Raw genomic sequence first — 23,827 nt, 5'->3', positions numbered from 1 at the left:
CTCTATAGATCCTCCATTCCTTTGAGATATATCTCCCTGTCTTAACCCTGGCTCTGGGCTCACTATACAGAAGCCTGATCCATCTGAGGAACCCTTCGCCAATGCCAAAATGGTCGAGGACCCTCACCATCCACCCCCAATTCACCGAATCGAATGCTTTGACTGCGTCAAGAGACGTTGCGTCCTCTTTATTCATCCATTAGACGATGCACAGTTATGTCTGTCCTACGACAGATCAACTTTGAATAATGCAGAACCACACTATTTTTTCTTTTAATGGCAGATACCCCTTATGTGGCGTGGGTACGGCGTTCGTTTTTTAAAGGGCGCTTTGAATTTAAGGAAATATTACATAGAGCCTATGCCAGAGGTTTAAATTGCAAAGGCTAAAGATTGCTTGTGCATAGGTTTATTTCTTATTTTTTTTTTATAAATGATCTCTATTATGAATTCTGTCTGTGGATTGCTCTTTCAGTATTGGCTGGCTTACAGGAACATTGTAGGATATTGATTATTTATTTGCTGGTGTATTATGATGTAGGATCCGGAATTATTTTAATGTAGGATCTAGGGATTGCGTATTAATGATTAAGTACTGTCTATATGGTTTGCATATATGGCTGGTTGGGTTTTTCTGAACGAAAGCACACGTTTCGCCTTGCTGTATAATATTTATTATATTTGTTGTTTTTTAGTGCGTGTATGTGTAATTCGATTTTGCAATTGTTTTGGACTTTTATGGCATTTTGTTGCCGAAATAAGGTTTTTTTTTTTTTTTTTTTTTTTAAAGAACGTGATAAAAGACAGGCGGTCAATCTAAGCAATAAACACTCTGCGAAAAACCTGTGAATAATCTCCTCCAGCAACACAGATTTAACACATTAATTGGATTACTGCATGCCAAGCACAACAAGGAAGGTTGTACTGCCGATGACCGTGAACACTGGTTTGATCTAAAGCTTTGCTGCTAGGGAAGAAGGCTGAGACAAGCTCAGTGCCTTGAAGGCAACAGAGCACACACTACTTTATATTTTGTATCTAGCCCAATTGGTGCAAATAAAGCAAGCCGAGCCTCACTTTACACCACCCCCTATATCCCTAGCTATGTTAAATTGGATATTGTGCATCATGTTCCCCTTCTGCCTTGTCCGAGCGGACACCCCGTGCACTGGCACTCACTTCCTCGCCCTCAGTAATGGGCTCACCAAACTAGCTTGCCCAAGACACCATCCCATCCCCTGTCCTACCCCCTTCCTCCCTACCACACCTCCCTTCCCATCCTCCTCCATTCTCTTTTCCAGGCTCAAGGACACCTACGCAACCAGTAAGGAACGCCATCCCACCTCGACCATCACTGATGATCCACATGTACACCCCAACCCCTCAAGCAATGGTAAAACACACCCTATCCTAGGATATGAGAGAACATCTCGTTTAAGAGCTCGCACAAGGCTACCACACCACAACCCTACTACCAAGACCCAGCCTCCCAGATCACCCAAATCCACAGCCCACACAACAAACGACAAACACACCCAGCCTAGAGCAACTAAAACTACTCCACTAAGTGGCCCACCAACTATAAATACTCCCACTAAGGAGCCCAACCCTCCCATTAGTCTCAAAAATGCACTCATCAATGCCCGCTCCCTTGGAGCCCACGCCATTGATATTCATGACCTCATCATCGAACCTGACCTTGACATGTTAGTAATCACAGAAACCTGGCTACACCAAGCATCAGGCCCTCTGCTAGCATTGGCTATTCCACCAGATTACACCATTCTCAGATCTGATAGAACCACCACTCCAGGAAGCGGTGTGGCCATCATTGCAAAAAACACTATCAAACTTAGATCAAGTTCCATTGAAACAATCTCAGGGTACGAACTACTACTCGCCAAACTCTCATTGAATGAAAACATCACAATTAACATAGTGGTCATCTATAGAGCCCCTAGCACAAACAGACACCCAGAAACAGACATCCCACTAATACTGGCGCCCTTCCTCAAACCCAAAACGAAATGTATCATCATTGGTGACTTGAATCTAGGTTTTAATGATAACCAAGACACCAAAGCAACCGCCCTCATCCTGGCACTAAATGACATTAACTTCTGCCAACACGTCAATGTCCCCACCCATACCAAGGGCAGAACCCTTGATTGGATCCTCACCCTCAACACCAACATCACCTTAGGCCCGATTACCGCACTGAATTGGACAGACCACTACTGCATAGAATTTACAATCACTAGCGACGACCCTTGCACACCCAAGAACATATCTATGGACATCATTGAAAGTAGAAACTCTAAAAAGCTCACAGCTGAGAACTTCGACCCCACCTTGAACAAATTGCTAGATACCCACTCAATCCTCAGCAATGACCCAACTACTATCGCTGAGTACTACCACAAATGCCTCTCCACAGCGATTAACACCATAGCACCTGTAACCTCCAAACTAAGGCGCCTCAACAAAAAATCCAACCTCTGGTTCAACGAGGAATTAATCGCCCTTAGAAGGAAAAAACGCTCTCTTGAGCATGCCCATAATAAACATCCCTCCCCGGACTCAGCTAAAGCATTCAAAGACGCAAATACCCTCTACAAATCAGCTATCATCTCACATAAAGCGAACGCCTACAATGCTCGCATTAGCAGTGCAGCATCCGACTCCAAAGAGCTCTTCTCTATCCTTAGAGAATTTGAAAATCCACTTCCGACCGACACACCCATAAACACAAGCAAAGAATGGTGTACCACCATACAAGATGCTCTTGCCTCCAAAATCACTGTTACAAAACAAAATCAACTCCAAAAAATTACTCCTAGCTACAAAAAAAAACCCCTTCCCTAATCCCTGTACCCTTTCCAGTGACAACTCCAACCCCCCCTTCCAATTCACACCAGTCACCCACAATCTCGTACTCGATACTATCTCCAAACAAAAAGCATCCAACTGCAAAGGAGATACTGTCCCAGCCAAACTAGTCAATGCCTGTGCACCCACCCTGACCCCCCTCATCACTAAATTTGTCAATGCCTCATTCAACTCCAATACAGTTCCGACTTGCATTAAAGAAGCCTGGGTTACACCACTTCTAAAAAAAACAAATCTAGACCCCACCATTCCAACTAACTATCGCCCCATAACCACAGTCCCATTCTTACTCAAAATCGACAAACTAGCCTACAACCAAATTCAAACCCATTTAGAATCTAACCAGCTCCTCGGCACCAGACAATCAGGCTTCAGGCCCAACCACAGCACTGAAACAGCTCTCTTGGACCTCAAAATCCAGATGGATGCCATTAGAGATTCAGGGAAACTTTGCATTCTCCTGCTGTTGGACCTCTCAGCTGCGTTCGACTTGGTGGACCACGACAAACTCTGCAACTCACTTGCCCGTGAATTTAACTTCTCTGGGGCAGCCACTGCTTGGGTGAAATCATTCTTAACTGACCACACCTCCAGAGTGTCCATAGGCAAAGAAGCAGCCAACCCCATCCCAGTCCCCATAGGAGTGCCCCAAGGCTCTTGCCTTTCTCCCACGCTGTATAACGCATATACCAAGCTCCTGTTCTCAGCACTTGACGATATGGGTGTCATATACACAAATTTTGCGGATGACACCCAGATCCTTATACCTCTTACAGGCAACTAGGACCAGGACACTTTAACAATCAATAAAATTTACGTCGTCATACAAAACTGGATGGCATTAAACAGCCTATGTCTTAACGATGAGAAGACGGAAGTCCTCATCGTAGGAGCTCCAGCCAAATTAGCAACCCTTCAGCCAGAATATTCAACCATCAACATCGACGGCACCAATATTCCAGTGTCAAAACAAGTAAAAACACTGGGCGTGTACTTCGATGCTAGCCTGACCATGACTAAACAGATCAATGTACTTTCCTCCTCCACGGCCTACACTTCCAAATTAATTGCACTCAGCCGACAATTTCTGACCCCAGCAAACTGCCTCACCCTGGCCAGAGCACTGGTCCTATCGAAATTGGACTACTGTAATGTATTACTACTGGGCACCTCCAACACCAACCTAGCCAAAATGCAACTTTTGCAAAACAAAGTCCTGAGGGCAGTGCTAGGCATAAAAAAAAATCAGACCATATATCCAAGACCAGGAAAGATGCCCACTGGCTCCCCATCAAAGCCCGCATCATTTTCAAAACATTGTGCATCACCCACAAATGCATTACAAAAAAAGGACCTATCTACCTCAATAACACTCTGCATCCTAAAACTAACATAAGATTACTGAGATCCAACGACAAACTCCTCCTGGACCCCACCCCCCCGATTCAAAACCACAAGAGCAGGGGGCAGCAGCTTCACCACTTTAGCCCCCAAACACTGGAACACCCTACCCATCATCATCAAAAAAGCATCCTCCTTCACGATCTTTAAGAAACAGCTAAAAACCTGGTTATTCAACCAATATTAGCACCCAAAGATAGGACCCCTTCCATCGGATACTGTTGTAAATACTTAGGCCACTGCATATTGTTGTGAATATGTTGTAACCTATATCATGTAATGCAACTAATGTAATGTTAGAATGTGACTAATTTCTAAGCTGTTTTATAACCTCGCCGTGACACCCGAGGGCCTGGGCGTGTAACAAATAAAAAAAATAAAAAAAAAAAATTTCTGCTGCAGGAGGAATCGGTGGAGATGAAGTCCAATGGGTTAATGTGTTGACATTTGCGTGCTTGCAAAATGAGCCCTTCGCGTGGATTAGCTGCGAGGGGTTAAAGGAGATAGGTTAAGTGAGTCTTGCACCCCTGGGCTGGATATCATGAGAGCCTGGATTGCTGAAGAGACCAAGCCTTCCAGCATGCACGTGTTTCTGCACACAAGGGCTGCTAGGAAACACTCCCGTATTTCATGCACGCCAACCAGTATCCAGGAGGAATTTAACTGCCCTTGACTGCATACTGTACCTCTGTAATTCATGTTACTAATATCCTCGTCGGCCCCATCTCTACGGTGTCGCAACTCGGATTTCATTCCGCAACCCATGGGTTAAGAATGGAATCCTCTATCTCCGTCGTTGTGTCTTCTGTGTCCACCCTTCTGTTAACCTGTGGAGACACTGCCATCCAGTGGATTGTACCTGAAGCTGAGCCAAAGCAAAAGATAAAGTTACAGCTACATGCACGATCCTCGTGTGCAGCATCCCCAGCCTTTTAAAATCACCTCTCTGGCATATCCGTTAGTCTTTTATAGCTTGGTACTTGGAACCAGATGATGAACGTGAACACTTATGCCGGTAGACAAGTAGTCCCAATCTTATCTGCTCCCTTTGCCTTCGAAAGCCCAACGATTATTTTGCTGGGAAGTCCTTGGGGAACATTGGTATATAGTAATCTTTTCATGTGCAAGTGAAGGCCTTCCTTTGCCTAGATTGTTGGTTTCAAATTAAATGTCTGAGTGAAGTGACCTTTTTTTGTGAGACTCCCTAAGTAAAGCATTCGGAAATAGGTGTAGGCTGCTTTCATCTAGTAAAAAGTACTCCACTGGTGTAACTGGCAATGCTTTTTAATACTGATGGTTGACGCTAGCCATTGGGCTGGATTTCCCCTGCATCAGAGTTCCGGAAAAATGCCTCCACGGGCCTCGGATCCGAGTAAACCATGCACACATTTCAAGGGTTTTCTTTTTTGATTTGCTTTTGCTGGCGAAGCAGGGATTCAGAGAAAGTATTGGAGACTTGCACACTAGACCAGTTGAACGTCGCTCAGAGCATATGAATATGCTTGGTAGGATTGCACTCTGCAGAACCTATTCAAGCAAGCGTTGTTAGTTTAAAAGGTGTGCACCTTTTATACTTTGTTTGCAACATAACAGAAACACTCATTTCTTAGGTTATTTCCCATGCTGTTAATAATTAAGCTCCTAAAATAGAAATGTTTATGGGAGAGGGTGGGGGCTTAGAAATATCTCCCACGTTCGCCAACTCTCCCCACCCATCCCCCCCCCCCCACCCTCCGATGCTGCTGGGGTCCAATTGTTAATCATTTCCATCATTGTTGATAAACATCAAGCAGGAGGTTGTTTCTGTTGGGGCTCCCGCAGTTTTATTTCATCCCAGCTCTGAGATCAGGAGGGGTTGCTCCCTTTACCCATATCTTGAAGGGAACCCAATTAGACTAAACGTAGGGAATGCGTCTTCTGCGTACTTACCTGTGTGATGTTTTATACGTTTACACTATTTGAGTCGAAGGACTGATTAGCATGTCCGAGATGCACCCGCGTTGGATGTTCAAAATCAAGCGTGACAATTGACCTCTGTCTTTTGATGTTTGGAGGTGTTATTTGTCCCTTGCTCTGTCCTGGTTTATTTCTAATTTCTCGTTTGCTCATAACAAGATAAAAAGGACAAAACGATCATAAGAAAATATGGGTAATCGATTGCTTTGTATGAAAAACTCTTCTGCTTTAGAAAATAATTTACATAATTGTTTAGTAGTAATAGGTTGGGTTGGTTTCCTGCCAGCATGATGGTAATGTTCTTAGAGGGCACAGTGTGACTCTGAAGAAGGGACTGGTAAACTGGAGGTTATACTCATGGAGCAGGACGGGGGTCACCTTTATTGAATTTATTTTTAGTTTATTTAATGTAAGAAAATAAAAATGTGAGGAATCTCCTTCAAAAGCTGGTCCCTTCGTGTTTGAAAAGTCCTTCATTCTCTTAAAAAATCCTCATAGAAGAGCCAGGAGCATTTGTAGATGTTTTTGTTGCTAATTGTACACATTTGCCTTAAAGGTTTTTAATTAACTGTAGCCGTAGGGATTTTCCCTTTGCCATAGCTACATAAAGATTACATTTTTCTAAAGATAGAGTCCCCACTCTTTTATTGTGTGCCTACTAAAGTGTTTGCGTGCTTACCTCTTAACCACCTTGCTCATCTCCTGAGTTAGGCATGGGTGGCTCTGCCCTGCTACCCCTCAGAAAGCCTGTTGTACTTAAATAATGCCCTGTAACCCAAATGAGGTGGATGTACCTGGAAACAATGCACAAGGACAATCCCACTGACACCTTTGTTACTAATTGCTTTCATTTGGTCTGCCCAAGCCTGCGAGTAGTGCAGTAGGGAAACCAGGAGCACATGCAGTGGTTCTATCCTTCTGTTTTATGTAGCTAATAAACCCAGAATCTTCCTCCCTACCCCATGCTGCAGTAACGGATGTACTAGTTCTGTTAGTAAATTTAGGTCTAGTAAAGCCAATGGTGACTTTACATGCCCTGGGAGACAGTAGTCAGTCCCAGGGTATGGGGTCTATGGTGGGGATCCTCTAGGACACCCCAGTGTTACGGCACGGAGGGTGCGGTGTAACACACATAGCAAAACATATGAGACCCTATGGAGTAAAAGACCCCATAGCCCATAGAACACATTGACATTTAAAGGAATTAACCACATTCATGTCCAAGAGTGGGAGAAAGAGTCTCACTCTTGGCAGGATGGAAAAACAAACTCCAGAAATCCAGCAAAGCTGCTGGGGGACTCAATAGGTTAGGACATTCAGCCTAAATGGAGAATTCTCCCTAACAGCGACCCCTGCTACTTGTCCAAGCACCCCACTCCAGAGAGTTTGGTGGTGCAGGCGGCTACGGCCCCGGCAAAGCAGGCGTCATATCCTACCATCCCTCCTGATGGGACGACAAGCGTTTTGACGGCTGGGCGAAGAAAGTGTTTTCTTCAGGGGGAATGGCGCTTCAGGCGGCCAACTCCGTATGTGCCTTGTCACGTTTCACGCACTCTCTGTGGAACTTTCTTTCCTTGGCGGCTGAACATATTCCTGAAGGGGACGAACGGGATGGTTTCCTTGCCATGGTTCAGGATGGCAAGGATGCCATGTGAGAGGCCGTTCAGTCGGGTTTGGACATGGCAGATTGTGTCAGCCGGTCCATGGCGGCGAGCACCGTGATACGCAGGTTTGCATGGTTGCGGAATTCGGGGTTTGCTCCTGATGTGCAGGCCCGGCTCCTCAACATGCCCTTTGACGGGAAACATCTTTTTGGCAGCAAGGCTGACGAGAGCCTTGAGAGGTTGCAGACCTCAAAAGCTGCAGCGAAGTCGTTGGGCGCTGCAGTTCGACAACCTCTGCCTTTTCGTCCTAGGGAACAGCAATGGAGGGGAGGTTCCTTTATTACTCATCCTTTGGTAAAGCGAGAGGAGCTACCAGTCAAAGGGGCCACTGTAGGGATGCCAGAGGTGGAAAACAAGGTACTCGAGGTGCCAAGGCCGCTCGGGCTGTTGCCTCTTTGCCCTCAGGCAACGCGCAGCCACTTCAGCTCAGTCATGAGGCCATGTTCCATGGTTCGCCGGTTGGGGGAAGGCTGGCGCAGCATCTTGCAGAGTGGCACGCCATTACTTCAGATGTGTGGGTTCTGGAGATCATAACCCACGGCTACTGTCTTCCTTTCCGGCAGAGGCCTCAAGACAATCCACCGGGGAATCTCTCTTTGAAGAGTCCGGATCCGCTCCTTGCACAGGGAATTCAATCCCTGCTGGAGAAAGGCGCCATAGAACTGGTGCCTGTAGCGGAGAGGAACAAGGGATGGTATTCCCCTTATTTTTGATTTCCAAGAAAGACTGGGGATTGAGACCCATCATGGACTTGCGCCGTTTGAACAAACGCCTCAGGAAGGACAAGTTCAAGATGGTTACTCTCAAGTCCTCCAGGCCCTTCAACTTCAGGACTGGTTGGTGTCACTCGACCTCAAGGACGCTTATTTTCATGTGCCGATCCATCCAAAGCACAAGAAGTACCTGTGGATCGCGGTTGGCGACCCGCACTTTCAGTTTGGGGTCCTGCCGTTCGGTTTGACCTCTGCCCTGAGGGTCTTCACCAAGCTCATGGTAGTGGTGGAAGCGCATCTCAGGAAAGGGGGGATTCCCGTCTACCCCTAACTGGACGATTGGTTTATCAGGGCGTGCTCTCCCGAGCAAGTCCTGGATCATCTGTCCGTCACCTGTCACTCCCTCCACAAACTGGGCTTCTCCCTCAACTTAAAGAAGTCCCATTTGACACCAACTCGGAGGCTCCAGTACATCGGAGAAGTGCTCGACACATCCCTGGGGCAGTGTTTTCCTCACCAGGTGAGGGCTTATCACATTCAGCAGATGGTGCACAAGTTTCAACTTGCCCAGGGTCTCCCAGCGTTTGAGTTCTTGAGGCTGCTCGGCCTCATGGCATCCTGCATTCTTCTGGTGCCAGAGGCCAGGTTGCAGATGAGATCTTTGCAATGGGCACTCAAGCTCCAGTGGTCTCAGTCCTCCGGCAGGATGTCGGACCCTGTTCAGGTGCCGTCCTCGGTCGCCCAGGATCTTCTGTGGTGGGCCGACGAAGGCAATCTGATGAGGGGGGGCTCCATTTTGGCTGCCCTGGCCGGAGGTGACCATCGTGACGGACGTATCCCTCACGGGATGGGGGGAGCTCATATCAACGAGTTGACAGTCAGCGGTCGTTGGTCTCCGTCGGAGTGCAGACTCCATATCAATCTTTTGGAGCTGTGGGCCGTCCAGCTAGCCCTGAAGGCTTTTCTGCCGACAGCGAGGGAAGAATGTCCTGATCCTGACGGTCAACATGGTGACCATGCACTACCTCAACAAAAAGGGGGGGCAGGGTCACTTCCTCTGTGCAGGGAGGCGATGCAGCTTTGGGTCTGGGCCATCCAGCAGGAAGTTTCGATCTCGGCAGTTCATCTGGCCAGAGACGAAAACGATACGGCGGACGCTCTGAGCAGGCAGAGCGCAATCTCTCACGAATGGGAGTTGGCTCAGGAGATTCTCCTGGAGATCTTCGCCCTTTGGGGGACCCCTCAAGTGGATCTCTTTGCCTCCAGTGTCAACCGGAAGTGCGAGAGGTTCTGCTCGCGGGAATTTCCTCCTAAAGGAGCCTTAGGAGACGCGTTCGTGGTCGAGTAATCATTCCCACTGCTGTACGCGTTTCCTCTAGTCCCCGTCATCCCGCAAGTACTGCGGAGGTTACGGAGGTTCAGTTCCCGGATGATCCTCATTGCTCCGGCGTGGGCCCAGAGGACGTGGTATTCGGACCTTCTCGACTTGTCCATCTGCCCTCCACGTCGTCTTCCCTAACGAGATGATCTGCTCTCACAGGAGGGAGGTGGGGGGGGGGGGTCAGGTTCTCCATCCAGAGGTCAGATCCCTCAACCTTCACGCTTGGTTTCTGAAAGGTTGAGGTATAAGGATTGGGACCTCCATGAAGACGTGATGGAGGTGTTGCTCTCGGCCAGACGGCCCGCAACAAAGTCCTAGTACCGTTGCCGTAAGTTCTGCGACTGGTGCAGGGTTAAGAATGTGGATCCTTTTGCATGTGACATTCCCATGGTTCTGTCTTTTTTGCTTTCTTTGGCCCACAGGGTCAATCAAGTGGGTACCATTAAAGGTTACCTGGCAGCGCTGTGCATATTTAAGCGCGTCTGAAGAGTGTTCCTATTTTAAAATTCCTTCAATTTCTCAGTTTCTGAAAGGGCTCACTAATGTGTTCCCTCCGTCACCTTTCCAGGTGCCTGGTTGGGATTTGAACCTTGTTCTCAAGTTCCTGATGTGTGCTCCGTTTGAGCCTTTGCATTCATGCCCTTTGAGACTGACTCTTAAAACTGTATTTTTGGTTGCGGTCACTTCCGCTCGCGGAGTGAGTTACAGGCTCTTTCAATTAAATCACCATTCACTGTGTTTCATAAGGACGGGGTTGTCCTTAGAGTTTGTCCTTCCTTTCTTCCGAAGGTGGTGTCGGAATTTCATTTAGGCCAGAAGGTGGTTCTTCCGGCGTTTTATCCTCCTCCACATCCTGGTAAGGAAGAGGAGAGGCTCCATAGGCTTGATCCTAGGAGAGCATTGAGCTTTTATATTTCACGCATGTCCCCGGTCAGAGTGGACGATCAACTCTTCATTGGTTACGCTGGAAAGCGTTTGGGACAAGCTGTGACGAAACAGACTTTGTTTCGCTGGATTATTTTGGCTATCTGAGTGTTACCGTTTGGCGGGTAAGGACCCACCGGTCGGTTTACGTGCCCATTCTACCATGGGTATGGCTGCCTCTACTGCCCTACAGAGGGGTGCTCCTATTTGTAACATCTGTGATGCAGCCACCTGGGCTTCGGTACATACTTTTGTACGTCACTACTCCCTCGATTCCATCCGGGGGCAGGATCTGGCCTTTGGCAAGGCGGTCCTTTACTCTGCATTTTGATTGGGCCTTCTAAATTCCTGTTTTCTAAATTCTTTTCCCACCTCCTTGCATTGGTACTGCTTTGGGAGTCTGTCATAGATATGGAATACATCGGAGAACCCAATCTCCTCGAAGAGGAAGTTACTCTCTTACCTGGTAATGTTCTTTCGATGGAATGGTCCGACAACATATTCCATATCGCTCCCTCCCTGCTTTCCCCACTACAGAATTTCTTATGCGATTGCAGCTTATGTTTCCGCAAGGCTTTGTGTGGTTAGACTGGCAGAAGACTGGTGCCACACGTTCTGGGGAAAAAACTACAACTGAGGCTGCAGGCGTCGTGCGTCCTACTTCTAACATCCAGTGACGTCGGCCGTCGGAGGAGGTCCTCGAGGGCGGCATATCGACGTCATCGACACAGGACGCAGACGCCGAAAGATTTTCAGAAGCAGCACAGCTGTGGTGATTACTGTCATAGATATGGAATACGTCGTCGGACCATCCCATCGAAAGAATGTTACCAGGTAAGAGTAACTTGTTAGATTTACCAATAACTGTGTGTGTGTGCATGTATGCACGGTTGTGTGGCAATTTTCTGACATTTTTGTAAAAAGCATAATTGTTAGGAACAGGCAATTTATTATACATATTCCTAATTTCACCCTCCACCTCTTCGCCAACTCTTAAATTCGGGTCATTTTCAGATCAGCCAGGAACCTAGTTTAACTGGCAATTACAGTTCCCTAAATCGCAGTTGAATGAATTTATATCACCAAAATCGCATGGAAATTATCTAAAGAATGACTCCTGAATAAAGAAAATCTGACTAATGGTTCTGAGAAAAATGCCTAAATTATAATAGTCCTTTTAATCAAAGGGAATATTCACATGTGCAAATATGAGCTTCCCTTCCTCCATGCCGTTTGCCTCTCTGGGCCAGCCATTAACCAGAGTTTATATTAGTATGTTTGTGTTTGGAGTTTGCTGTTTGAAGTTGGAGTTTCAGCCACCCTTAATTGTAGCCCCTGTTTTCACACCACCTTCTTACATTCTGGTCATGCATCAGCCAAAACAGTTGGCCTGTATATAACTGCCTTTAGAGACAGCAAGTCTGACGCTTGGTTTCCACACCTTTAAGACAAGCAACATTTTATTGTTGTTGTAAACCACTGGGATGCGAGCCAGGCTTTCCTTTGGAGAATTCCTTTGTGACATTTGTCCCACAGCAAACAAACGGTCCGTCTTGGGCCTAAATGAACTTTTCATGGCAACAAAGTGGCCTTTTCTTTTCAAATGTTTTCCAGTATTTTGCACATGACGCATAATCTACTTTACTTTTTGTCAACACACTCCATGTCTTTTCCCTAACATCTTTGTTTGCAGGGGAACATTTTTCTCATGTCTTGATTTAACTCTAAAAACCACATGCATAGTTGTTTTTGTGTCTGTTTAAAAATCCCTTTTTTCATGTGAAAGTGACCTTTGAATTTCTTGTTTCTTTGTGAATCAAAATGCTGCTTTTCCTTTTGTAATGACAGGTAGGCCTTTTCACATGGCCCTTCCTTATGTTACTTGCAGAACCCCACACTCTACCTTAATAGGTCAATTTCTGGTGTGAAAGTTTTGTTATAAGTTCTGGCAGGTCAGTTTCCCAGTGAGCCCTTCAGTTTGGTTGGTTCGGGGCCTTTGATCACACCCCACATATCAAGATGGATCAGAGGACGATCTTGATGGCTTAATAGAGTTTATTGCTAAGGATCAAGAATAGCCTTAAGTATAAGGATACCAGTGGTTAATCCAAGGGCAGCGGGGGAACTGAGGAGTTTGGTGACTCTGCAGCTGGTTACACAATTATTTGGGCCTGTGGCATAGCAGCAGTCACTAACCTCAAATGTATTCCTGATCTTCCACACTATGGAAGAAAAAAAGAACCAAATGTGGGAGGCCAGTTGCGGCAACTGGTGAAGAAAAAACTGTTGTTTAAATTGCCAGGACAGGAAGATTTGGCTCTTGGGCAATAACCGGTTATAGGGAAAGCAAAAGGGATCCCCAAGAAGGGAGAATTTGACTGTACAACTCTTAAGAGCTTTTACATTTAGAGATGTTTTCCCCTTGAATAGACAGTAGATAATTGCACTATTTGAGGAAATCCAACTATTAAAATCACTTACTGCAAAAGTTATAGCCCAGGTGAAGTTTGTAGATAGCAGCCATGTAGATGTAGTAAGATTGGGATTTATTTCTGAGTTAGTAAGTTTTGTCAGATGCACCAACACTCAATCAATTGGGCTATGTAATAGCCAATGCTGCAGAATATAATGTCAAGCAATCTGGTTTTAATGCCCAAAGACCCCGTAGTAATTCAAGTTAAACATATAATGGAAAATGAGGTGGGGGGGACCTGTGAATAATAAGGTGAAAAGAGCTACAACGTATGATTTGGGTTTTATTTTAAACTCGCTTCATGGGAAAGGTTTCGACACAGAAAACGAACGCTGAAGTGCCTCTGTAAAACTTGCATCATGGAATATGCGAGGATTTAAACCTCTTCGATCATATTATCACACAAAGACCATATATCCTATGTATTCAGGAGACCTAGCCGCTTGATATGCCAGTGTTGAATGGTTTTGAAATTTGCTTTGAGCCAGCAAGAAAGGGCTGCAGAGGGTGATCCTATGGTGAACTGATGTGTGCTGTTCAAAGGGACCCTAGAATTACAATAGAAAACCTGAAAGTGGGCAGAAGTGATATTCTGAGAATAAAATTAAAATTGTAGGATATTGGAAGTTTGAAAGCTAGAACATGCATTATTATAAATGTATATTATAATCCTGCCATTGTGGCCAAATGAGACCTACTTGAAGCAGCATTACTGATTCTAGAGGTATACTCAGAACTAGAGACAAGCTTATTAGTTCTGGGTCATTTGAACAGTGACTGCCTAGAGGCTGCATGCTACCATACTGAAGGGGGGACGGAAGGCATCCCAGGTTTTGAGAGCAAGGGGGACAACAATTTGAATGGGTTTATATGAATGGGAATGTCTTTTTTTAAATGGTAATAGTTTGGGTGACATTCCGCCCCATCACACATGGTCAAATGCAGTAGCGAAATCCACATTAGATTATGTGTGTTGCGAGACAGTTGGTGCTATCATGTAGTAGGTTAGAAGTAATTGCCACATGGGGAGTGACCATTGTGAAATGATCCCAACCTTTGATTGCTACCATAAAAAGGCAATAAAGGCTACAGACCTAAGTACTGAAGTAAGACCAAGAGAACAGGCAAATATTTGGGGCCTACAAATGGTATCTAGGTTCAGTTTAGATGTTGAAGCCTATTACAACAGAGGTGGTTTTGAAGGTGGGGTTTCAGAAGACTTTGCTCCATATATGAAGCAGATATTAAGAGGTTTAACTTCAAGAAGGTTTTGAATTTATGCTCTGGGAATACTGCACAAACCCGCACATTTGATTGTGCAGGAGACGAAAAGGTTGCTTGGGAAACCAGGTTAGGGAGGCTTGGAAGGTAAGGCTGGTACTCCTAAGATAAAAAAAGGTTAATACAAATATAAACATTGGCTTAAGGGTCATAGCTGCTTATTGTACCAGAAAATGCAGTAGCTGCTTATTGTACCAGAAAGATACAGTAGCAATGTTAAATTTTGATAGGGGCAAGTAATGGTGCAGCCTTCTGGATGCTTATAAAATCAAATTCCTTCCAAAGTTCCAGCCATGTGCAAATAATAGCATGTACAGTATGGGAGTTGTACTTTACAAAGCTTTATTCTAATAGTCAAAGAGGAAATTTGGGTTTGAGTAATGGGGAGAGAGGGTACGTCTAGTTTGAGTGTTTCTTGGGATATTTTGGGCGTTTAACTGTTCGATGTGCAATTGAGAGGGCGAAAGTGTCCAATGCTCTGAGCCCTGATGGCCTCTCAAATCAAAAGTTGGAGTCGGATCCAGTTCTATGGGCAAAAATTGTATTTCATCTGTTTCAGAATATTCAACATCTTGAGTCCTTCCCTCATCATGGAGGGACTCGACGGTGATAGATATCTACAAAAGTGGAGACAGTCCATCAAATTGTCGCCCAATTTAATTGTTAATGTTTATAATATATTCAACTTTAATTCTAAGAAAGCTAAATGATTGGTCCAAGGGTATGAATTGCTCAGACGATTATCAATCTGGATTCAAAAGATGCATTAGTACCTCCATTAAATTCTTTTGTTATTCATCTATTATGTAAACGGGCTAAATGCACAAAAAATGAAATGAGCGTATGTAGGGGTAACCCCTATATTCAGTGGTGGCTGGGGTAAATTATATGTACAAAACAAAGAAATCCACCACTGGTATAACTACTAAAACTGTTAAATTAGTCAATTTCTTTTCAAACTAATAGTTATACAAGTGGTGGATTTCTTTGTTTTGTATAAATGCGCAAAAAAGACACCTTTGAGTGTAGAGCCCTTTGGCTATCGTGCACGCAATGGATGAGGATGCAGAATAACTCGGACACCAAATATTCAAACCAACTCTGGAAGATGGCAAAGGTTGCCGTTTTATTAACAATTACCTAAAACGGGGAGTTACAACGGACGTTCGCTCGAACTCTCCATGAATTTCTCTTAAAACACATTTACATAAAAAAATTCATCATAGGTGACATCATACTACGTGGCAAATGAGAAAAACCTACAAGGGATTGTGATACATTCAAGGAGAACAGCTAAGTATACTTTCTATACAGGTTGTGATTGTGATTGGATATCTACTGTCAGGTGGACAACTTATGCCGACCTTGAAAACATGTCATCTTCAATATTAAGTACACAGTACATCATTGGTCTTCAAACTATGAGGCCCTTCGTTATACAGCCCTCTATAATTGCTTGTCACGCTTGTGCCATGTCTGGAACATTCGGTTCACTTAGCAGCACTTAAGCTCAGGTCCAGGTGCCAGGAGGTGGACTTGACTTTACCTCCCCACCCAATTATGCCAACTTCTTATCACCCAGGCCTTCTGCCATAAAGATTATCTTTGAACTTGGCCTTGCAGAGTATTCCTGTTTCTGGTAATATATGGGAGTGCGAGCATCGTATTTCTAGAACTCCATGCCAAACTCTATTTCCATCCTTGGCTCACGTGACGGGAGACCACGATTTGGTCAATTTTGCAGCATATAAATGTCTTAAATGAATAAAACCTGGCATGCTTGGTGTTTTCTTTGTACCTTAACAAGGGATGATTCAGCTTCTCACGTTTGCTGCCTTCAAGAATAGATTACTGGCCTTGGCTGCTTTAGTTTTGACACCAGGCCAGACAGCCTTGCCATTTGTTTCCACGATCTCGGCTAATTCTTACTGGGACACAGTTTTCGGCCTTTCTCCTCTGCATGAGTCCTGGCTTACTTAATTCACAACACCAATGTCCAACTTCTATACAATGGCGGCTTTGCTTGCAGTCTATCCACTACATATAGCCAGCTTCTAAGATTACTTAATATACTTGAGTTACAGCATCTGCACAGTTATTGAATGGCTTGCATTTTCTGCAGTGCTTCTCACACGTGCAATCTTCTTTTCGCATATGAAAGTTTACTTAAATCTTAACTTCGTCATTAGTTTCTGTAAAATCCATGCATTCTTTTCAACCAGTATCCTCCGTGCATCATGCTCGTCTTTTCGTGACGTCACCAGCTCCTCTTTTTGCTCCTTTTCATATTCCTTCAAGAAGTTCCTCCCTCAGATTGTCATCTCTTCGTGGATACATTTGATAGGGTTTTCTTAGAGGATATCCTCTTTCCAATATTCGCAGTGGTGTGGTCACAACTGCTGGTGTCAAGGATGGCACAATCTCAGGCTTCCAACATATAGGAGGCAAGGGGTCGTGATTTCCTGTAGAGGCATGTAGCTGCTCCTCTACAGCTTTATTTAGTGCTTTTGGATATTAGCAAAGCCTTTGACAGTGTGATGAGAGCAAAGCCATGGGAGACGATGAGGGCGCAGGATTGCCCTGAGGCTTTGTGTGTAGGAGTGTCAACATTTTGAGCAAACGCAAGAATGAGGGCCATGCTGGATTTGCATGGGACATTCTCAGCTTGGATACCAACTAAATGGGGCCTACGTCAGGGCTGCTTGTTCGCCCCGTTGTTGTTTAATGCCTATAGCTCAGATCTGAATGACTGTGTGAGTGGGGTAGGGGTAGATCCTCCTAAATTGGGCTCTCTTCCGATTCACTATCTCTTATACGTGGACAATGTGGTCTTGTGTAACTATACGCCAATCGGACTCCAGCGTTCGCTGACAGCAGTACACAAGTATTTGCAGAAATTAGATTTAGAGCTCAATATGGCAAAGTCAAAGATTATGATTTTGAATCCCATTGGTAAGCCGAAGGGTCAAAAAACTTAGTTTGGTTGGAAGATTGGTAATTTAAAATTAGATTGTGTTCATAGCTTTAAATATTTAGGAATTAGGATGATTGAAAAAGAAATGAGGGAAGCCAGAAAGGCTGCATTGGAAATTGCAGGAGTTTCCGCAGCTGCACAACTCTGGCCAATGGATAAAAAAATGTGTCCGTTTCTACCCAGTAATTAAACTCTAAAAGATTGTACCAAGAATCATATATGGAGCAGAGTCACATGATTGTGAGGTAGAATGGGAAAAATGTGAATCAAAGCTATGGAAAAGAGTGTTCTCACTTCCACCAGGAATCCCTTTGGCGGCAATTTAACATGAGCTAGGGATTACATCACTGAAGGCTTGCATAGATTGGCGACATATGCAGCTGATAAGATTTCTTGGTCTGCTGCATGGTACTATTTTTGTTAAATTAAATGAATGATGGCATAATAGCTCATGAAAAATACTGCCATCATGGATTGGGGCTAGCTTAATATTTCTGGGTTTGATGAATTTCTTAGATGAATTGTTTTCACCGAATAAAGTGAAAAGGAAAATCGTTGAACAAGATTGGATAAACAATCGACACTTCTTATCTGGTTATAAGATATTTGACCATTTCAGATTGAGATAGAATTATGTAATGCCTCAGTATTTTACCAACGTTGGGTGTTTTGAGTGCAAGATGCAAACTTCCTAAAATTCAAAGAATGTCGCTTTTGTGGTTAAACTGTAGAAACATTACATCTAAATGTGGAATGTATGGCTCTCGTTACTGTGCGTGCATTGGTGTGTGGTAGTTTAATGATTCCAATGGGGATGTCCTCATGGGAATGAATGTGGCTTTCCGTGGATCTGTGCCAACTGATGAACTTTGTATAGCAGCAGAGGGGTTTGCAAAACAAATATTTGGGGAAGCAATGTTTTAATATACTTATGAATTGGGATATTGATGATTTTATTGTTTGTATTAATATGATTTTTTTTAACTGGTTTTTATTATATATAATGTGAAAAGCTTCAGATTACTGCATTGTTTGTCTTGGAAACTAAAGTATAAGCAAATAAAAAATAGTGTTGCATGAAATTCATTCTCATTTTGTGCATGTTCTTGTTCTGGGGTATTTGGAGTTTGGGGTCTGTTATGCTGCTGTCAGTGACACTACAGTTCTAACAATGATCCTTTATGACCGTGCAATAATAACTGGATGCATTTATGATGCATTGTGATCTGCAGCACTAAACTACTGTGTAATATTATCCTACGCTACGAATGCAAATGGAAGGCTGGTTGAGGGCATTTGGAATATGCTTGTCGCACATTCCTTCAGCCACTGAGCTCTTTTGCTGGATATGGTGTAATTTGCAACTGAGGGTACTTGGAATGTATACATTTCCAGGAAATGTTTTACAATTGGGTGGTTCCACTCGAAATTCAGGTCTGTCAATTTAACCAAAACAAAGACTATTTATCAGGGAATGTAGGTTCGGATTTACAGTGCTCAAAGTTGTGAAGATGATTGGATCAGTTCCCTTGCTCTTACTTGACATATTCCCATGAAAGAATATTAATTCTTCCCATGGATAGGCCTGCTGTTGCTTGCTTGCATGCCTTGTGTATGGGAGGATAGGTCAGTAGGACCCCCCTCACCTACATTGCCCACCCATGTGAAGCTCATGACTCGTCAACAGCCCCCCATGCACCTCGGCCCGGGAGGCAGGGCGGCTGCGGATCGACACATGAAGCTGCACGACCATATAGCCTGGCATAACGTAGACCCCATTTTGTAATGAGCAAGAGTCCATTTTGTTAAGTGTGCTAAATCACAACACATGCAGAACAGCTTATACCCTGAGCTGCAGCTCGGCCCCCACTTGACCGCACACTAAGAGGTCTGCACTCCCCCCCCCCCCCCCCCCCCCCCCAGCCTCCACCTCCTGGCAGATCAGCTGAAGGCCCGTTCTCACGAGCAACCAGACGCGAACAAACAAGAGAACAAACACTATTGTTTACCTTCTGCAGTACATCATTGCCCCAGGCGTAACCGGACTCATAGTTAAAGTCTGGAAAATAACCAAATCCATCCCAAACCGACATACCCCGACCCTGCACCGAACGCTCAGTGTTTGTGATATACAAAGCCCATGACCCCCGCCCACCCCAAGCTATCGTGTGCTCTGATACTTAATGTATGATCACTTAAAAATGTCGTGTTGACTAACGTTGCTGCTAATGTGAAAAGGGTAGTTCAGAAGCAATATATAAATACCTGTATATGATGTGATAACACATGCCTGTACTACATGGAGGCCATCTTGGACACTGAGCCAGTTTTTATTACAATTGAGATAATAGATCAAACGCATTGCTCTCTTTGCTCCCAAGCACATAACCCAACCTAACGCTACCTCACGTTTGTTATTTGGTTATCATTCTTATGAACGGCTAGTATGATGTCAACAGATGATATGTAATGTTTGTGCTAATGATAAATCCCCTGCGTTGTGAACCTGCTAACGCAAGCCTATGTGAATCTGAAGAAATATGCACTAATCCTAATGCTCCTAGCTTTAACACTCGCCCCCCTCGAAGGTGAGGTGTGCAGTCCTGCGAATGGAGACGCACTGAGTTACAAGGCCATCGCCCCCTCCTCCTACCAAGGGCTGCTGGGGCTCGCTGGTGTTCGAACAGCACAGCCTCGCCTCCCCACATTCCTGCTGGACCTGCTTCAAGTATTTACCTCCCCCATGTCGGAGGCTGCCACGGCATGGCCTTGTGAATTATGAGCTACCTGGTCCTAAAACCCCACCGCCTCCGGGGCACCAGTTACATGCCCTCATCGACCCTATGGTATTCCTGTTGACCCCAAGTTAATGGGCCTTGAAACTAGATAGCCACCCTTTTACTAACATATCATAAAACCATCCCTCACTGCATCTAACAGGATAGAGTGACAATGCAGCTTACCCTGTGCCCCCTGATGAGACACCTGGACTCATGGATCAGGCTCTTTTATCAGGGGTGCTGTTACAAAGATGTATTAGTGAACTTCCTAGTGCATATCAATGTCTGTCTCCCTTCTTGATCCTAGGTCAATGTATTGCAGGATTTACAGGACACCTGAAACTATATAGTATAACGAATGATTGTGAGTGTGTGGCCACAAGGGCAAAGTGTTAGTACAGCCACCAATCATCAATACAAGTGCGTCTGGCCTGACGGCTCCACCCCGAAGAGCCCAGCTGACCCGTCTACCCCACGTGGCACCGCACAGACGTCCACCAATCCTGGAGCTGCACATCTTGTCAGTCTAGAAATACGGATACCTCTACTTTGAGACCGCAAACGCATTTTGGTGGCCGTGGATCAACCGTCTCATGCACGATACGACAGAATATAGGTTTTCGAGTTTGCAAATGAACGGCCATTTTGATGTAACGAGAATCGCCATTTTGTTTTCTAACCATTGCTCATTGCTTTCTGTTCCTATTGCTATGCAGTATATTTTCTGCTTACACTGCTCGACTGTGGAACATTGTTGTCTGTATGTGAAAAGGACAAGGCCGCAGGGCCGTGAGGATAACAAGAGTTCAGTGAAAAACAAACGTAGGCAGCGCCAGGAAGAATGCCCGGCTCCCTCCCGAATGTAGCCTTGAAGCAGAGCTGCAGGGCATTTGATCATTTCACAGCTGCCAGCCAGTCTCGTTATATGGTAGAATATGTTAGAATAATAGCGATAAAGGCTTGAATTATGCTGTCTAACGGCCCCCCTTTGCTGAGCCCGCTAGAGCATGTCGGCTCCCAGGACGCGAATAGCACCTGATAGATAGCAAGGTCCGGAATGCAACTCCCCCCCCCCCCCGTATGTAGCTCGCTTCCAAGAACAGAAGCGCCGTGTTCTATTCAATAACCGAAAGATGCCTTCGCACTCACAAATTAAAAATTGTTACTAGAATAGATGTTTGAAGGTGTCATAGTGGTCGGAGATGTCCATCATCACACCAAGTTCAAAGAAACCCAATGAAGGGGGGGGGGGTTGTTAAACATGTCATAGCTGATTGTTTGATATGCATTTTGTATATATGTAACTGATGTACGTAATTCACTCTCTTGCGTCCCTTGAGGTCTAGAGATGCAAGTCGCAGGGCGTGAGACCGAGTTGGCCAACTGAGACTTTTGCTTTGCAATAAAACCCTAGCTTTGGGAATACAACCTCGTGTCTGGCGTCTATCGTGTGTGGTGACGCGCCTTGTTTCCATAGACGTCGGGGTCCCCTAGGGGCCCCTTTCAATGTATACAATGTATAGAGCTTAGCCAACGCCACCCAATCCCTAAGACTGTGTGCCCCCTATAGCTTACATCATGCATGACGTAGTTTTGTAATAAGTAGGACTGTCTTTGCTATTGTCAGACAGAGCGCTCTCGGAGCTTGCAGAGTCCTTTGCATGCCCTATATTGATCTATATAAAACCCTTTTAACTTCACCCGCACTTGGTCGTGGTCTCATTCCCTCCTGGGGTGTATCCTTTATTGCCTCTCACTAAGGGGGGTGCCACATTGGGGGACGCTTACATTCACTAGTCACTTCTGGTCTGACGGTTTGAAAACAAAATATCCGTGTAATATCTGTGTTGCAGCAGTCACCCCTTACTCCTTTTTGAGATTCTACATTTGCTGGACATTTTTGGGCAAAACGTCTCTGTCTTCAAACTATGTGGAGATGTTTTGCTGGTACCATTTGCAGGATAGGGAAGTGGAGCAACAATTAACCCCAATTGTGAAGCGGACTGTATCACTCAACTGTCATTTTTCAGGGTCGATTGAATCTACTCATTAACTTCTCAGGCTTGCAGGTGTTGCTCCTCAAGCAATTCCCACTAAACCTGTTATGCCCAAAAAAAGTATAGGAGTAATTAACAGATGTCATTCTGTATGCAATGTCTTCAGCGTTTTCTCTTGGTTATGTGTTGCGTGATAGGCTTGAAATGCTCAACATTCTAATTTAAGTTCCACCATTGGTATCAACGAGTGCTGAATTCTAAAATGTATTCAGGGGAAAATAATTGACAGGTGTGCATCATGCGCTACCCAAGAGTATATTCTCAAAACGCTAGTATGCTGCGGACACTACCTTAAGTACGCCACCCGACTGGTTACTACAAGTTTCGAAAATTGGTTTGCCATGAGGCAACTTGAAATTAATTATAACAATGGAATCCATCACAAATAGTATATTTTTAATATATCATGAAACATGTATAATTCATAAAGTAATGTATACCTACACTCAGATGTATTTCTTTAGTTTTCCGATGGAACATTTTTTTTGCCAGTTTACAATGATGTGCAATTTCAAGATAAATGCGCAATTATTTAACGAATGCTTTGTTATATAAAAGAATATGTCCTTTTAAACAACGTGCAAACACATGTTTCGCTCTAGTAGGGGCTAATCCTTTTGACCATGACATGCTCTTTAATGCCCTGCTGGTTTAGTTATAAAAAAGAATGTCCTTGCGCTCTCTGCATGACTTCCTTTGGTTATGTTTGATATATGGTTAGAAAAACACGAGACGTTTTAGGGTATATGGTGAAATGTTGCTGTTCGATTGCAGTTTATCTCTTGATTCCGTCTAATAGAAGTAACATATCTCTTCAGTAACTTTCTTTAATAAATAATGCCCCTTTGTAAGAAGCCAGTGTTCCACATGTTGCGACTCAATCCCTGGCCGATTGACATTCATCTGAATTTAGAAATGGGCTAATGTTTGTTTCTTCATGATATTTGCCCTGTCTGTGTCTTGCTTCTCCAATCAACTCAGTGCTTCCTTTTAATGTTTGTATAGCCTGTGCTTGTGCGTGTAGAAGGCACTTTTGCACTTGGTGTCACCGTCCGATTGGTGAAAGGAATATGTTTTTGCACTACATAAGAACTTTTAAATTAAAAGTAAATATAACTACATATCAATAAGGAGCATTGTCGTTTTATGCACAAAAGGCATAACAAATTGGCAAAGCACGCATATTGTCCATTATCAGTACCTGTCTGCATGGTAAAGCGGTTGTTGCAATCTGCAGAGTTGCCTGTATCGTTAGTCTTTCGGTTTGCTTTACCCGTTTGCTCTGTTACTTGTTTTCTTGCTTCTTGTTCCTCCTCTCTCCCCATCTGTCCAGT

The 23,827-nt window shown here is 44.5% G+C and overlaps 1 protein-coding gene across 1 annotated transcript in view; it reads left to right on the top strand.

Annotated features, from left to right (window-relative positions):
- The window catches only part of XPR1 (xenotropic and polytropic retrovirus receptor 1), a 1,026,978-nt gene that overhangs the window by 359,180 nt on the left and 643,971 nt on the right, over positions 1–23,827 (top strand). The window lies entirely within an intron of this gene.

Source organism: Ambystoma mexicanum, chromosome 1q (assembly GCF_040938575.1).
Source record: "Ambystoma mexicanum isolate Mex_15411 chromosome 1q, UKY_AmexF1_1, whole genome shotgun sequence".
In the NCBI taxonomy this organism is placed as follows: Eukaryota; Metazoa; Chordata; class Amphibia; order Caudata; family Ambystomatidae; genus Ambystoma; species Ambystoma mexicanum.
Note: the sequence above shows the minus strand (reverse complement) of the source record. Positions and strands in the feature narration are given on the sequence as shown.